Genomic DNA, 17,474 nt, shown 5'->3' with positions numbered 1-17,474 from the left:
TTATAGAATGAGAAGAGTTGGAAATGGCCATTTAAACCATGAGACCCTTGCTTGTCCAGTGCAAATACTGATTAAAGCATCCCCTATATTGGACAGATTCAGTGCAGGAGAGCCCACCATTAGTCCCCCTATGGATCCACTGTTACTCTTAGGAAGATTTTTCTAAATAGTCAGCTGAAATCTGTCCTCCTGTAACTTGAATCCATTGTTTTGTGTCCTGCATTCTGGAATGACGAAGAACAGGTTTTGACTTTTATCTGTATATGTGACATCCTTTCAGATAGTTGAAAAATATGTTTCCCCACTCGGCATTTTCTTCTTAAGGCTAAACATTTCTAGTTCTTTCTCATAGGCCTCAGTTTCTAGTGTTTCGATAATCCTCCTTGCTCTTCTCTGGACTTACAAGAGTAACTGAATGCATCCTAATGGAGAGTCCAGGATTGGACATAATAATCAAGGTGGAATCTGACCAACATAGAAAATAGTGAAACTATTATTTCCCATGATTTGGAAACTATATTTCTGTTTATGCAGCCTTTCTTGCCCCCATATCATAATGCTCATACATACTCCATTTGCAATCAAGTACTATTCCAAAATCTTTTTCAACAAGCCCTGTTACCACGCTGTCTTATAGCTATGCATTTTATTCCTGCTTTGTAAATAGTGTTGCATTTGTCTTTGATAAATGTGTTTGTTATTTTTAGCTCATTTCTCTAATCTACTGTCTTTTATTTTATTTCTGTCTCCAATGGTATCAGATATCCAATCAGTTTTGTATTATCTGCAAATTTAATAAGTATTTCCTGCATCTCTTCCTCCAAGTCATCAATTGAAGAATGCAGGACCCAGGACTGAACCCTGTGGCACCCAACTTGATATTTCAATTTGGATAGGCACCACTGATAAGTACTCTTTAGGTATGATTTTCGAGCCAGCCCTGCATCCTTTTTGACATCTAGGATGTTGACCTATGGTGTTCCACAGAATTCTGACTTATTGCCTATACTGATTAATATTTGTGTGAAACTCTTGGCGGAGATGTATAGCTTCAGAGTGGGATGCTATTAGTATTATCTGGCTATACTCAGATGGGTGCTTAAACTCAAAGGCTTGCGGGTAGAAATTCAAGGACACAGCTTTTGATAAGCTAATTTTATTGTATAAACTAGAAAAGCCATAATTACAGCAGAAAAAATCAGCAACTGCAGACTGTAAGCCTTGAGCCTATATTTGTCATTGTTCGTTTTCAGAACTTCACTAAGTTTTTTTGTGTAGTTGCGTTGACAGTTTTTTCTTCATTGAAATTGTTTGCAGTTGTGTTTTTGATATTTTCTTTTTCAGGAACTCCTTTTCTTTTTACTTTCTTCTGCCACAGAATCCTATTTATCATTGCTTTGAGTTTATTAAAATTTCTTTTTTAAAAAAAAATCCAAAATATAGATTTGACTTCACTCAGCTTTAGTTTCTCTTAAAATGAAGAACTCTGCATTATATGATTATTTTCACCCAGTGCTCTTGCTACTTCCTCTTCTTTGATTAAATCTTCTCTACTGATAATTCAGATCAAGGATAGCTAATTTTCTCTAGTCTTCCTCTGCCTTCTGACAGACAAGTTAGGAATTTCCTGGAGGGACTTGGCAGAGCTGTCTCCCAGTAGAATTCAGGAAAATTGAAGAGCCTCTTTTAAATATCTTTATTTTGTTTTTGGAAAGCTTCATCAATATCTTTTCTTTGATTATTGTAGGCACCAGCATTATAGCTTTAGTTTGTTCTGATTTTTTGAACCTAAAGGCTCTCCTTTTTCTCATTCCACAGGTACACTAAACCACTTCAAAGATTACATGTTTACATGTATCTTATTATTTGTCTTTAATTTTATTATTATTTGTCTTTAATTTTACACTATCAATTAAATTTTCTCATCAGCATAAATATTTAAATAAAAGAATTCAGCAATAATCTGAAATATTTCCAACTCCGTACCTTCAGGTGTTTTTGACTAGAACTGTAATCATCTATATCAGTTTTGGAGATTCAGCCCAGAGGGCTTCCGGATGAGGATCTATGGCAGACTAGATGTCCCTGAAGGAGCGGGGATGGCATTGCAACAGAGATCAGTGGCCAGATGGTGAATTCTAGTCGGCACAGTCTTTCCAGATAAAGGAGAGATTGCGAGATCGCCCACTTGCACTTTGGACAGCTGCTGCTCATGAGCAGACTGCAGGCACTGAGCTTTTAGTGGTTGACTCATGAGTTGAGTGGCTAGGAGTTGAGGGATTTCAACCAAGCTCCCAGCTGTGATGCAGCCTATATGGACACAAGGTTCACATAAGCCTCACTTTCTTAAACACTTTTGGGTGTAATTAATTTACAGCTAAAGAGAGATTTTTCTGAGCAGCAGGATAAGAGAATTCTACTTGGTGAGTCAACATTTTTTCTGGACTAAAAAGGAAAAAAAGTTTTTTTTTTTAAAGATTTAAAAACTTTTGGCAAAAAGCTTAACAAGGAGCAGATATAAGAAAGTTTAAAATGAATAAAGTGGATAGTTATTTTGCAAGATGATGATGATGATGATTTTGGTGAAAGTGCTTTTAAATAAATTGGAATTAAAATAGACAAATGAACCAGACCTTTCTGGGAATGTTTTCTCCTTATAATTAAAGAGTGCAGACAATTGGTGGATTTTAGGAAACAAAAGATAAAGGTAATATGAGCCAGACTGTGATGCTGACTATAACTACAGAGTGTCATTTGAGATGAAAGTATTAAGGGCACAGAAAGACAAAACAGAAAAGAAAAAAAAAAAAAGGGAAAACGTGCCCTTTACTCTTTCCCTTGCAATTGAGACACTTTTACTTTTGGGTTACAATATTACAGTGGCAACCACCAGAAATAGCAGAGGGGAGGAGAGGATCATTAATGCAACCTGCAGAGAGGAACTACACCAGATTTACTTCATAAAATGTTTGAGGAATTGTGTAATAAGGTAGCTGAATCACTTGATAGGCAATTGACTAAATCACTGGATGCTAAATTGACAACTTTTGAAAAACTTGTAAAGATGAAAGAGGAGATTAAATAAGTCAAGAAGATGGAAAGTTCTGTAAAACAAATGTCTGGATATGGAAAACAAATTAATGACAAAGTGGAAATTCTGGAGAGTAAGACAGAAATTATGGACAGAGAGCTGGTAAGAGAATTAGAATATTTTGCACCACTGGAACTGAGAAAGAAGAAATTTTGTTTGAGATTTAGAGCAATTCCAGAGGATTCTGGTGAAGATATTAGAGAAAAGGTTATTAAGGTTTTAGCAATTTTTTTGGATTGGGATGAGGAGGATATGGAGGCAGAAATTGATAAAGTGTATGGAATAAATACAAGATTTGCAAGAATAAGAAATGTTCCAAGGGATGTCTTCGTGTACTTTGTCAGGAAGAAATCAAGAGATCAAGTTTTGCAGCAGCAGTTTAATATAAGATTGAAGATTAATAATACAGATGCAATTGTTCATAAAGAAATTCCTATTAGAATCTCACATAAGAGAAAAGAATATTATTTTTGACTGATAGATTAAAAGAGAAAAAGATTCCATTTTGATGGGATAAATTGGAATATATGATTTTTACTTTAAACAGCAGAGGTTTCGACTGAATTCTTTCCTGAAGACAAGGGAATTTCTAGAAAAATTTAAAGAGTAATTGGAGAAATTTCAAATGGAGGTGTTAGATGAGACTACACAAAAACTTCAACAGGTGCAGTAGGAAGCTGAAAGGGATGATACTGAACTAGGCGCTATAGGTATCGACTTTTGTCTTAATTATGGATTACAAATGCTTAACATGGAATATAAATGGAGCAAATCCTCCTCAAAAAAGAAAAAAAAATCATTATTTGAAAAAAATTAAAACAAGATTTAATTTGCCTACAAGAGATGCATATTATGGATACAAACGGGATATAAAATATTTGCTTTATAAAAATTTCGGTGAAGAATTTATTTCAGCAGGAACTAAAAAAATAAATGGAGTTGTTTTGTATATAAATCCCCAATTAAAACCAGAACTTGTTTTGACTGATGAGCATGGTAGATTGGTTGGGGTGGAAGTTAATTTGCAGGAGACTAAGACTCTGATATTGGGAATCTATGCCCCAAATGAGGATAAAGTACTGTTCTATAAAGGACTTATGGAGAGTCTAATAGGTTTCTCTTATGAAAATTAGTGTATGATTGGGGATTGGAATGGCATGATCTCCCCACAACTGAATAGAACTTCTGAGAAAAATATTAAAATCATTCAAGGCAAATTACCAAAAGTTTTCTTTGATTTGATGGACAATTTAGGGCTCGTGGATGTATGAATACAGAAAATAATGGCAATTCAAGAGAATACACCTACTTTTCTGAAAGACATCGATCCTTTTCAAGAATAGATATGATACGGATTTCGAAGAATTTGACTACTACTGTTTCTAAAATAGAGATATTATCAAAGACTTTTTTAGATCATAAACCTGTGAGTTTGATTTATAAAAGGAAATCCAGTACTTTTAGATGGAGACTAAATGAAATGTTGTTACCGAAAGAAGCAATAGTGGAGGACTGTAAAAAGAAATTAAAATAATTTTTTGAAAATAATTTAGACAAAGGTACTAATTTAAGAATGGTTTGGGATGCAAGTAAAGCTTTATCAGAGGTTATTTCATACAACGTAACAGTAAAAAGAAGAAGCAAGATAAAACACAAGCTATTTTGGATGAGATAAAGAGAAAAGAAGAAGAATTAAAGTAATTTCCAGAGAAGATGAGTACTTCTCAACAAATTAAGCTTTTACAACAACAGTTATCTATGTTAACAGTAAGAGAAATGGAAATAAAAATGAACTATGTAAAGCAAAAAAACTTTGAGTTTGCAGATAAACCAGGGAAATGGTTGGCATATAAATTACAAAAAGAAAAAGAAAAGAAAATGATACTGAAACTACAAGAGGGAGATACTGTATTAACAGATACCGTGGCCATGCAAAAGGCATTAATATTATTCTAACTTGTATAAAGCAAGTGACATCTTTCTGGAGAAAATAGATGAATACCTAAAGAAACAAAATTTACCAAGGATTAGAGAGGAACAGAAACAGATTATGAATGGACCTATAACAATAAGGGAAGTTTCTGAAGCTATAAAAAAGATTAAAGGTGCCTGGACCAGATGGATTACCAGGTTTTTATTATAAATGTTTTGAGGATGAACTTTTATAATCTTTACAAAATATGATGAACTCTGTCTTACAGGGAGGAAAAATACCAGAGAGTTGGAAAGAGGCCAATGCAGCACTAATACTAAAGAGAGATAAGACTTGACTTTAACAAGAAACTATATACCAATATCATTATTTAATAATGACTACAAGTTATTTACAGTGATTTTGGCTGATAGACTGAAAATAATTTTGCAGGTGTTTATTCATGAAGATCAATGTGGGTTTTTACCTAAAACACAGTTAAAGGACAATCTTAGAAATGTGCTGGACATTTTGGAATATTTGGAGCAACTTAATGAAAAACAAGCCGCATTGATTTTCTTAGATGCGGAGAAGCCTTTGACAATTTGAATTGGGCTTTCCTGTTCAAAGTTTTGGAAGATACAAACTTTGGAGAAAACTTTATAAAATGGGTAAGATCAATTTATACTTCACAGAAAGCACAAATAATTGTTAATGGAGATCTAACGAAGTCCTGTGAGATACAAAAAGAAACAAGACAGGGATGCCTACTGTCTCCTCTCTTTTTTATTTTGGTTCTTGAAATATTGAATAGAGATATAAGACAAGATAAGAGGGTTGTGGGAGTAAATATAAAAAAAACTTATAAGTTAAGGGCTTTTGCAGATGACTTGGTGTTGGTTTTGGAGGATCCTTTAAAGGGAATTGAAATATCTAAAATCTAAAAGAATTTGTAGCATTGGCAGGTTTTAAGATCAATAAGCAGAAGACAAAGATTTTAACAAAAAACATGAAACAAGGAGATGAAACAGAATTGATGAATAACATGGGTTTTAAGATTGAGAAGAAAGTAAAATATCTGGATATCATTTTGACAAATATGAACTGTATATTATTTCAAAATAACTATGTTAAGACATGGAATGAAGTTGAAAAAATATCTTAAGGTGGGAGAAACTACAATTGTCATTGCTGGGGAGAATTTCAGTGATAAAAATGAATATTTTGCCTAGAATGATGTTTTTGTTTCAGACAATACCTCTTTTGACAATTGATGCACCATTTAAACAGTGGCAGAAGGATGTATCTAAATTTGTGTGGCAGGGGAAAGAACAACAAATTAAATATAAGGTTTTACAGGATGCAAGGGACTGAGGAGGATTGGGTTTACCTGATTTGAAATTGTATTTTGTAGCTTGTTGTTTGGTTTAGATGAAACAGTGGGAGCTACTAAGAAATAGAAGGCTTTTGGAGTTAGAAGGACATGACCTGAGACGTGGGTGGCATAGGTATCTGTGGTATGACAAAGTCAAGGTTAATGTGGATTTTAAAAATATTTCTGCTAAACATGTCATATTGAGAATATAGAATAGATACAAAAGCAGATTGTGCCCGAAAACACCTTTGTGGCTCTCAGCACAAAAAGGATTTTTAAAGACAAGAAATAGGCAAACACACATAGCTAAGTTATCATGAGATACTAGAATTTTGTCAAGGGAATATAAAATAAAATCAAGAGAACAACTGGTGGCAGAGGTACATAGTCGTCAATGGTTATCTTATTTACAGTTATTAGAAAGATTTAAAGTAGACAAAGGGGTTTATGCTTTTGAACATAGTAAGAGTGAATTTGAAATGGAATTATGTACAAATGAAGAACATGTAATTGCCAAAATGTATAAGCTTCTGTAGAACTCTGAAACAGAAGAAGAAAAGTAAAAGAACGTATGATAAAATGGGCTAAAATTTTTGGTTATAATATACAAATGGGACAGTGGAAAATATGTGGTTGAAAGGATTGAAATTTACACTATATTATAATCTTAAAGAGATTCTGTATTATAAAATTATGTACGTTGGTATATGTTGCCAGAGAAATTGTCTAGAATGTATAAAGGCACTTCAAATTCATGTTGGAAAGCTGAACAACAAGAAGGGACATTTTATCATGTTTGGTAGATGTGTAAAAAAAAAGCTATTGGTATTTGAAACTAGAGTCATAATCTTCCTTGGTTTTCATGTATTGCATCATGTATAGTTCTGAAGCACATCAGTTTGGATTCTGAACCAAAAAATATCAGTGATATCTTATTTTCAATTTAGCTATGAATCCATGCCCCAAGTCCTGCTGTGCTGCCTTATGTTGGTGTTCCTGGGGGGGATGAGTGAAGAACATTAGGAGTAATGCTAAGAATATATAACCCCAGCAGGTTTACCCAAAGCATGAAGGTCATTCCAGATGCTCAGGGAGCAGGCATCTATACTGGGCAGCATCAATATAGGAAGATGCTGGAAGCAGAAGATGACTTTACTTACAATGGCAAAGGCATCATTTCATACTGCTCAGGAGAAGACAGTGGTGAACTACTCTTGTATTTTGCAAAGAAAACCACATGGATGGAAAATACAAAATGATTGATGACAGTAGCCATGAAGGCTTTGGACAAGATATTCAGATGCCAAGATGTGTCTATTCCTGTAAAGATCAGAATTGTGCAGGCAATGATTTTCCCTGTGAAACTTGGACTTTGAAGAAGCAGGATAGAAAGAATATTGACATTTTGCACTTTGCTGTTAGAGAAAACTCCTGAGAATACCACAGATAGCCAAGAAAGCATACAAATGGATCCTGGAACAAATCAACCCAGAGTTTCCATTCTAGGCGCAAATGACTGGGCTCAAATTATCCTACTTTGTATTCATTATGCAAACACTTAGCTTGATAGAGAAGTCTATAATGCTGGGAAAGATGGAAGAAAAGAGAAGATGACCAGCAGCAAGTTAGATGGATTCAATTACAGTTGCGATAGGTACGTCATCGGAGACAGATCTTCCTGGAAAAAATCTATGTATGTGGTTTGTAAGAGCTGGCACCAGCTTGGTGGCACATAAGCAATCAATGAATTCTTGACCTTTAAAAGAATCCCAATTTAAAAATCTTGTGCTTTACCTGTTCATATTTATATTTAAAGTAAGGATGACACAAGTGCCTATAGAAACCTGAAAAAATTTCTCTAGCGTGTTTGCATAGCTCCTACAATCAACAATCTTGCATTGCTAGATATCTGAACTTTTGTGTCAAATACACTTTCAGAACCTTATTCAGAACACTGAGCTGGGTGAATATTTACAGCACAGCTTTCTTTTTGACTGAGGCAGAATACACACAAACCCTGTAACGGATGCCCTATGATAAACTCAACAAAATTTTAAAATCCAATCTTGTAAACATCAAGAAAAAGAAGAAATAAAATACTGGCCTCACTAGAATGTATGTTAGAAATTCGTTCACTTTGTGTCGACCTTCTCTCCAGTGTAGCCCTTGGACAGCCCCCCAAATATTAAGTTCAGCTACCAGCCAGCCAAATTTTTCCTACTCTGCTCTAGAAAGTAGCCAGGGAGATTTTATGTCCTTGTGCTGTTCTTCTGTATTCAGTTGCTTACATAAACATGAATGTTGTAATCTCTCATTATTCTAATTAGATCCACAAAAATGTAGCTATTCCTGATTTCTGGACAGAGACTAGAACATTGTATTGGTGATGAATGGAGAGGAGTGAATTGCAGTTACATACCAGCTAGTTTTATATCACTGCAAACCTGTGTAGCCCTGCATTTTTATTTAAGAAAAGCAAAAATGGCTGTAGAATTTTGATAGATTCACCGTAGGTACCATCACTACCAATATACGTTAGGTCACTTGAGTGTAGGTTAAAAATTCCTTTTCCTTAAGAATATTATTGGGATTTCTATTAGTTATTACATTATATGTTTTTCGTTCCAGTAGGGCTTTTAGGGATTTTTAGATATTTCACCAGAGTAGAAGTTCTCCAAGGAAGGCAAGGTTAGAATGCTATCAGTGTGAGCCATCGTAATTCAGACCAAAAAGACAAATACTTACCTAGCAGTCTTTATTGTTTGGTCAGTTAAAAAGATACACTTTTTTTTTTTTTCAAGAAAGCAGTATGAAAGAGAGGCTGCGCTCTTCTTTTGTTTTTTAATATAATAGTGGGTTGTTGCTCCAAAGGGGGGGGGGAAGCTGCATCATTGGGAGTATTTCCTGCAGTGCCTAGCTGGGAGGAATGAATTAAACTGAGAGGCAAAACCTTATTATTTGAGACAAATACCTGCCAGTTGCTTATTAAACCACATTTCAGAAATAGCCTAGGGTAGTTTTAGATGACTTGTTGATACAGGGCAATGATGAGTTGAACAGAATTTTCTCTAAATAACAATACTCTGTTCATTCCCAAGGGATTTAGCATGAGAGGAGTATATCTTAGAATACATTTCAAAGTCTATTTAAGCAGCAAGGTACATGCTCCTAGGAAAGCTGGGTCATTTAAACAGATAATTAATAACAGAACTACTTTTCTACATGTGTTCTTTTTGGTACAACAAAATGGATGCAACTAATATGGATGCATATTTTTGTTCATTCTGATTCTCACATTCTGCTGAGTTGATCATAGGGCATCCATTACAGCGCTTGTGTGTCTCCTGCCTCAGTAAAACAGAAAACTGTGTTGTAAATGTTCGCCAGCTGTGAATATTGTTGTTGATTCTAAAGTTAAAGTGCACATCCAGATAACACTTTAATTGCCCAGTCACCTCAATCTCATAATGTTACAAGGAATCTAGAGCGCATTGCCTTTCATTTGTAATCCTTTTGGTTCCTTGCTCACCTGCCCACCTTTCATAATTTCCAGGGAAAATATATTTAGGAGAAAAGGGGGCAATAGATGTAGGACACTGTTTTTCAAACTTGGCAACATTTAGATGTGTGGACTTCAACTCATAGAATTCCCCAGCCAGCTTGCTCAGCCAGCCTTTCAGTTGAAATTACATGATACATATTAATTAACTGAATGCTAACAGTCCTGTTCCTCTCCCTGTGCTACAGAACCCAAAAATTAAGTAAAGCACGAATATTTTTCTGTTTATACATGGACTGGTTTTCTTATTAATTAAATTATAATTATTTAAACATTGTAATACTTATAAAATGGCAGTGGGATTTTTGGTTGATTCTCTACCACTTGGAAGCTAGCCAGTTCCTGCGGACTCCTGTAGAACCTTACTTTCCACAGAGTTTGACCTGAGCTAAAACAAAATGTAAAGGAAGATATTCTTAAATGATTATTATTATATTACAGTTTGTTTGTTAAGTTTATTCTATTTGAATACTGATGGCAAAATCAAAGCTGCTAAATTACCTAACACTGAGGTTTGAAAACAGGTTGCCAGATTTTTTCCCCAAGGTTTGGTTCAATTTTGAGAGTTTGCTTTTTTTATCTTAAGGAAAAGATTCAGGATGTTCAGAAAGGAACCAATTTTGTTTTTGCAGGGGTTCTTTCTTTCTTGTTTTGTTTTTGCTAAGCAAAAATACCCAGAAAAGACTTTTGTTCCCTAGGATGTTTGTGTGTGCTTTTCTTGTTGCATAGATACTTGTGTGTGCGTATGTGAGTGAAATACCCGTCAGTGCTAATTAAATCAACATGCATAAATCACTCCTCTAGTTTTTTAAAAAGTGTTGTAAATACATGTTCACGTTGAACACTTTTGTGCAAATACTGGGTATTTACAAAAGAAAACAAGTAGCCTGCATATAAAAAACACATGAATATAGTGTAATTTGACAACTGGACAATGTAAATGTTACGTTGCCCTTACTATGTGCCCTTACTATGGCCAAAGGACTGATATTGCAGCATTGGAAAGATAAATGTACGGCCCCATTTATTTAATGGATTGAAGACCTGATTGCATTTGCCACTTATGTGCGGATTGCCTATAGATGTAGACTTTGTATGGACAAGTATAATGAAATACGGGACTCATTTATACAAAATACAGTAGGTTAGGAAAAAGCACGATAGTTATAAAATTGTATTTTATACAATTTATATATACTCACATAATCTTTGCATTAGATATATATATAGAGGGAGAGAAAATTGTAACTCTTTACTGTTGTAACAACATATATTTTATTTTTTTTTTCTGTTGTATTTTTTCCACTTATTTTTAAGCACTTGTTATGCATTTTTTGATAATGTATGTATCTTTGTATTTTGTTCCTTTTTGTTTTTTTCTTTTTCTGTTATTGTTTTAAAAGCAACAATAAATAAATAAATAAATAAATCACAAATATAGTGTTGTTGAAATTAAAAAATGTAGTGATAAATCCAAAGAGCTTAGCTGCCCATTTACTTGTATGAAGTCAAACTTTTTTACAACCAGGGCTTTTGGAACAACAACAAAAAAAGGGGGGGGAATCTTTATTTTCCTCTCTCCCCCCCCTCCTTTCCCCAGAAAAGTATGTTTTGAAGAAGAACACAATGTTCTGGATTAAGAACAACCTACCAAAAGTATTTAAAGTAGGAAATACTAGCAGCCGACACTTAGTGCATTTAGGTTTGCCAGTAGACCATTTAACAAACAGTAAACAAGAAGCTTGCACATGTTTTAAATCTTTTTCGTTTGTTTGTTTTAGTTTCTTGTAAAATGTGGGGGGGGGGGGTGTTATAAATGCTTCCACATTTTTAAGTAGCAGTTTTCTATGATACAGTTAAGGAGAAGTGGGGAATTATGTAATTAATTAATTAATGCTAAGTGGCATTTGACAAGGCGTAACAGACACAATCCTGAGGTTTGTTTCTTATCCTTCCTCCTTCTTCTGCCCGACATATGCATGTGTGGAGGAATGTTAGTTTCATTTCTGCAGTTTTGACAAAAATATCAGTTTTTCATCATGTTCAAATATGGTAAAGTAATTTACTCTGAATTTTAATTAGTTCTTAAAGGACACTAAAATGGGCACCAGATAAACCACAATCAGTGCCATCACTGAGAAAGCTTTCCACTTAAGTTCTTACTACAGGTGATCCTCACTTACTGACCATTCATTCAGCAACCATTTGAAGTTGCGACGGTGCTGAACAAGTGGTACTTATGGCCAGTGCTCAAAGTTTCAGCCGTCGCAGCACCTCCATGGTCACATGATTGCAATTTTGGCACTTGGCAACCAGCTTGCACTTATGACAGTTGCAGCATCCCACAGTCACGTGATCACCATTTGCGACCTTCCTTTCAGCCTTCCTGCACACCGTGCCCTCCCTCCCTCAGCCTCTCCTACCCCCCTCCCCTAACTTACATGTGGTTTGCACCAGGCCACCCAGGCCTCCTCCAACCCCCTGCGGCACCCCTGTGCTCCTTACCTGGGTCTCCTGCCACTTCCCACTTAATGACCCATAGGGTTATGACTGCAACCAGGACTGCCTGGATTGCCATTGCTAAGCAATGGGGTCATGTGACATCACACTTTACGACTGCATAGCTTAGCAACAGCTATCCTGGTTCCAGTTGCCATCGTAACCTGAGGACTACCTGTATACTTGTACCTCCGTTAGGAAGGTGACAAGTGGCACTTCAGTTAAATACTCTATGTAAGTCTTTTTTGTAGAACTAACTGCAGAAGCCAGTTAATGCTTCAGAATAATATTCAAAGCAAATAGTTTGACCAAATAATTAAACCGCAGTGTATTATCTTTCAAAGTAGTATGCATAACTAGAAGCCATGGCTTAGTCAAAACTTCCTTATTTTACATATTCAAATATTTATGTTGAATTCATATTGTTATTCAAGTCTAGGCATTAATGACAGTTTTACATACTAAGGGCCATTCAGGTCACAGAGGTCCTACATTTTAAGCTGTGATGTCAAATTGTTAAAAAAAAAGTATTCTGTTATTGTTCTAAACTTTTGATGTTGTATTTTATCATTTGTATTACACCTAAAAAAATGATAGGCAACATGATGCCACTGGGCACCTACTTAGTATTTGTGGGCTGCCTGCACTATCTGACCATCTTTTTTATAGGTTTGGAGTTTTTTTGCAGTACAGGTAGTCCCTGGGTAACAGATGACCCATAGTTAACAACGGCGCCTATTGTAGCAAAATTCAAGTCAAATACACAAGGATTTTAGTTAAATACACAATGATTTGTGTTAATTATGCAATACTACTTATACAGTATTACGCAATAATACTGTTCTGGCTTACATACAAATTCAACTTAATGGAACTTGTTCTTAAACTGGGGACCACCTGTATTGGGGGGAAAAAAACCTTCATCAATGGGAAACTGGCATGCTGCTAAGCTAAATTTCTCTCACTAGAATTAAGCCCTTTCTATATCACAAAGGCTCCATAGCCAGTTTTGGAAAGAAAATGCCCAGTGCTTTGTTGGAAATGTACCCATCTGCCTAGACAACAGTTATGACAGAAATTGGGACCACAATTTCCATTGTTAAGCAACGCGGTCATAAATTGTGATTGCATTGCTTAGCGACAGCAATACCTGTGGTCCCAATTTCTGTCAGTAACCAAATCCCATGGTTGTTAGGAGAGGCAACTTCCTGCTAGTTTCCCACAACCAAAGTCAGTGGGGAAGCTGACAGGAAGTTGCAAGTTCCAGGCTGGCAGGGTGGAGGAGGGAGTGAGGGGGTGTGCAGGGGTGCAAGGGAAATTCAGGGAGGGGGTACAAGAGGTACAGTGCGGGTCAGGGAGGGTGTGCGAGGGGCTGTGTGAGAGGCGCGGGTCAGGAAGCCAGCAGGAAAGGTTGCAAATGGCAATCACGTGATCGTGGGCATTGCAACCAGTTGTACGTGCAAACCAGTAACAAAGCATCCAGATTGCAATCACATGACCATGGAGATGCTGGGATGGCTGGAACTCCAATGTAACCACCATTTGTTCAGCACCATCGTAACTTGAACGGTCACTGAATGAATGGTCGTAGGCTAAGGACTAACTGTATTGGAAGCTGAGGTTGTCAAGAATGCCAGGAACAGGACAACCTGTTTGCTTTCTGGGAAACAAATGTTTTCTCACTGATCTTACATACTGTGACAGCCACTTTATGAACAGGCAATTCTCTTGTATATGGTCATCAGTACTCTTAAAATTCCTCACCTAACCTTTGATCCCAAAATATATCTATCTTTGTGTTAAATTTAAATATTAAATATAGATATTAAAATTACCAATAGAAGAAAATATAAGTAGCTCAGGGTTGAACTGTGGAGTCCTTGGGATTCTCTGAGCTTGGTTGTTTTCTTGCAAACATTTTGTTACCTGGCTAGGTAACATCTTCAGTTACCTAGCACTGAAGATGTTACCTAGCCGGGTAACAAAATATTTGCAAGAAAACAATCAAGCTCAGAGAACCCCAAGGACTCCACATATTAAAATTAAGTGGGTCATCTGTGTAAGGTAGATCAGATTAGAAAATTAACTCCTCAGGAAGACTAGAACTACCTTTATTGAGATTGGCTATAATAACGGAATCTTGCAAGTCTGATTGTGCTGTGGATCCCCCCACTTATATCCCAGTGAATCAGGGAGGTGTCTGCTTCAGTTGCTTTGGAATATTACAGTGGTACCTTGGGTTACAATCTTAATCCATTCCGTGACTCTGGTCGCAACCCGATTTGGTCGCAACCCGAAGCAAATTTTCCCATAAGGTTCAATGTAATTACCGTTAATCCGTTCCAGCGTCCGCAGACCATGCGGCAGGGCGGAAAAACAGCCTCGGACCACGTGGCACGGGCGGAAAATGGCCGCGGACCACGTGGAACAGGCAGAAAAATGGCCGCGGGTCACGTGGAATGGGCGGAAAATGGCCGCGGACCATGTGTCACGGCGGAAAATGGCCGCAGATCCGGTTCGTAACCTGAGGTAAATTTTTGCGGCCGGAGCTGGTCGCAACCCGAAAAGTTCGTTAGCAGAGGCGTTCATAACCTGAGGTACCACTGTATCTTGTTTCCCAGGACTTAAAAATGTTTAACCCCTTTTGTCTAGGTAATGACTCTTGCATATTTCTGTCAAGGTCATCTTCCTTAGTCTCTACACCTGGGCTACACAATATATACAGCCCACTGGTATTTTTAAAAAACTCAATAAGTCTACTGCCGCCATACATCACTGCCACCAGGAAGGATCTGCTGCTGCTGCTGCCCTGAAAAACACTGCTGAGCCTCATTGACACCACCAGCTCCATTACCACTGCGCTGCTAGCTGCCAAACAGCTGATTAGTGCATCAGTTATTCTTTGTGGCCCGCAATTAGTTTTAATTTATTAGTGTGGTCCTTTCCCCTCTATGAACTGTGCAGGCCTGCTCTTATTATTGTCTTTCTTATTACCCTGCTGAGCCTGATCTCTATGGTTTTTCCATCTATATTAACTTTTTCCCAAAAGTGCCTTTCAGTTGTATGGAGTTTGATAATCCCACAGCAAGCCTAGGCAGTCAATGAAGAACATAACTTAAAATTCATTGATTTCAATAAGTCTATTATAAATATGACTAAATTTTGATCCAACTCTTTGTCCTTAGCATTTTATTTTTTCTTTTGAAGTCAGTGTTTACATTATGTGACTCAGTGTTATTTGGAGTGTTTTTAGTAGGCAAGTTTAAAATGAAAAACCATGCAGAGTATTATTGAACTGATGTATTTATTTATATCTATAAACATTCGAGCAACTTGTCACCTTCTTTTTGTTAAAATTATCTTGACTTCAGGACATGTACCAGGGCTTGTGTTAGACAAACAGTTTAGATATTGCAGATGATGCTTTATTAAACTCTTGCTAGAGTTATGCTATCCTTAACTCTTGGTAGAACGTTGTTATATGCATACATTGGATTTATTATTTTTAGAAAGCTACTGTATTATGTTCATTGAGTTAGCTTTTGTTCTTTTTAAACCATTTTTGCTTTAGTCTTCATTGTACAACTATTTTAGGTAATAATAATGCATATTTATTATGTGTCTTTACCAAGTCGTGGTTCAAATCATAAAAGTACAAAGACTTTGCAAAAGTCTTTCCAAATAAAATTGTTAAACCGGTAAACAAATGTTAACCACAGAGACAAATCACTCACAACAGTGTCCTGTGATGCAACTGTGTACATATCCAGCCAAGGTTGATGACAACAGGGTAAGCTAATCCACTAATCAAATAAAACAGTCTTTCAGCCTCTTCTAAAGGCAAAGGGAAGGGAGTTTTTTCAAAGCTGCAGGGCCAAGTCCCTCAAAGCCTGGAACCTGAAAACCATGACCTGGGAGTGAATGGAAAGAAGGCTACTCTCAGAGGATTGAAAGAAGGAGTAAAGTCAGACAGACAGCAGGGGCTGTAACTGGAAAGCTCAAAACAGAAGTACCAGTAGTTGAAATTGGGTTGTGGCTCAAATCCAGTGAAAATCACTCCTTCTAAAAAGACATGGGAATAGCATGGCCATTTGAGCTGTTCTGGACCAAGATAAGGAGAGAAAAGGAGGAATCAGAGACATTTCCTGGGAGATGGCTGGTGTGGGTCTTCCGGGCTGTGTGGCCGTGTTCTGGAAGTTTTGTTTCCTAACGTTCTGCCAGCATCTGTGACCGGCATCTTCAGAGGGCAGGAGTACAGACAGGAGCAGTTCTCTCTGTGCCCAGGATGATGTGACCCTGTTGTGGGTATTTATAGAGATCAGTGAGGGTGCCTGAAGGATGTGTGTGTGTGTGTGTGTGGGGATTTCGGTTAACGATTGGCTGCTTGTTTTGGTGTCAGCCAATCGTTAACCCAACCCCCCCCCCCTTCAGGCACCCTCGCTGATCTCTATAAATACCCACAGAAGGGTCACTTCACCCTGGGCACAGAGAGAACTGCTCCTGTCTGTGCTCCTGCACTCTGAAGATGCCGCTCACAGGTGCTGGCGAAATGTTAGGAAACAAAACTTCCAGAACACAGCCACACAGCCCGGAAGACCCACACCAGCCATCGTATGCAAGCCGTGAAAGCCTTCGACAATACATTTGCTGGGAGACTTTGCAGTTATTAAAGTGTGAAATAACTCAAACCTGCACCAATAAAGCCTCAGTCTCTTCCATCTAAACTCTACAAAAAAAAAATAGCAACCTTTGCTGTAAGATTAATAAATGAGCCCAAAGTCAATGACATATTTGGGAAATAACCATAATTTAAATATTGTGTACAGGTGCAGAAAATACTGCCTTGGTACACATACTGTACTAAGCCATAAAGTATTTTTCTTTTGGTGTATTGTGTGAACTTGGTCATTGAGCCTTGTAGGCTGTGATTTATAATTTGGCACAATGTGTGAATCCAGATAGTTACTCCTTATTCAGCAAACTCTGACTTAGTGCATTGTGTGAACCAAGCAACCTTGGGAGGTACTATTACAGTCCA

General features: G+C 36.9%; 1 protein-coding gene across 3 annotated transcripts in view; it reads left to right on the top strand.

Annotated features, from left to right (window-relative positions):
• THRB (thyroid hormone receptor beta) overlaps positions 1–17,474 on the top strand; it is a 194,683-nt gene that overhangs the window by 69,299 nt on the left and 107,910 nt on the right. The gene's annotated exons all lie outside the window — the stretch shown is intronic.

The sequence above is a fragment of the Python bivittatus genome, unplaced genomic scaffold (assembly GCF_059951505.1).
Source record: "Python bivittatus isolate LINGU-HERP-01145 unplaced genomic scaffold, Pbiv_v1 ctg000610_np1212, whole genome shotgun sequence".
Taxonomy (NCBI): Eukaryota; Metazoa; Chordata; class Lepidosauria; order Squamata; family Pythonidae; genus Python; species Python bivittatus.
Note: the sequence above shows the minus strand (reverse complement) of the source record. Positions and strands in the feature narration are given on the sequence as shown.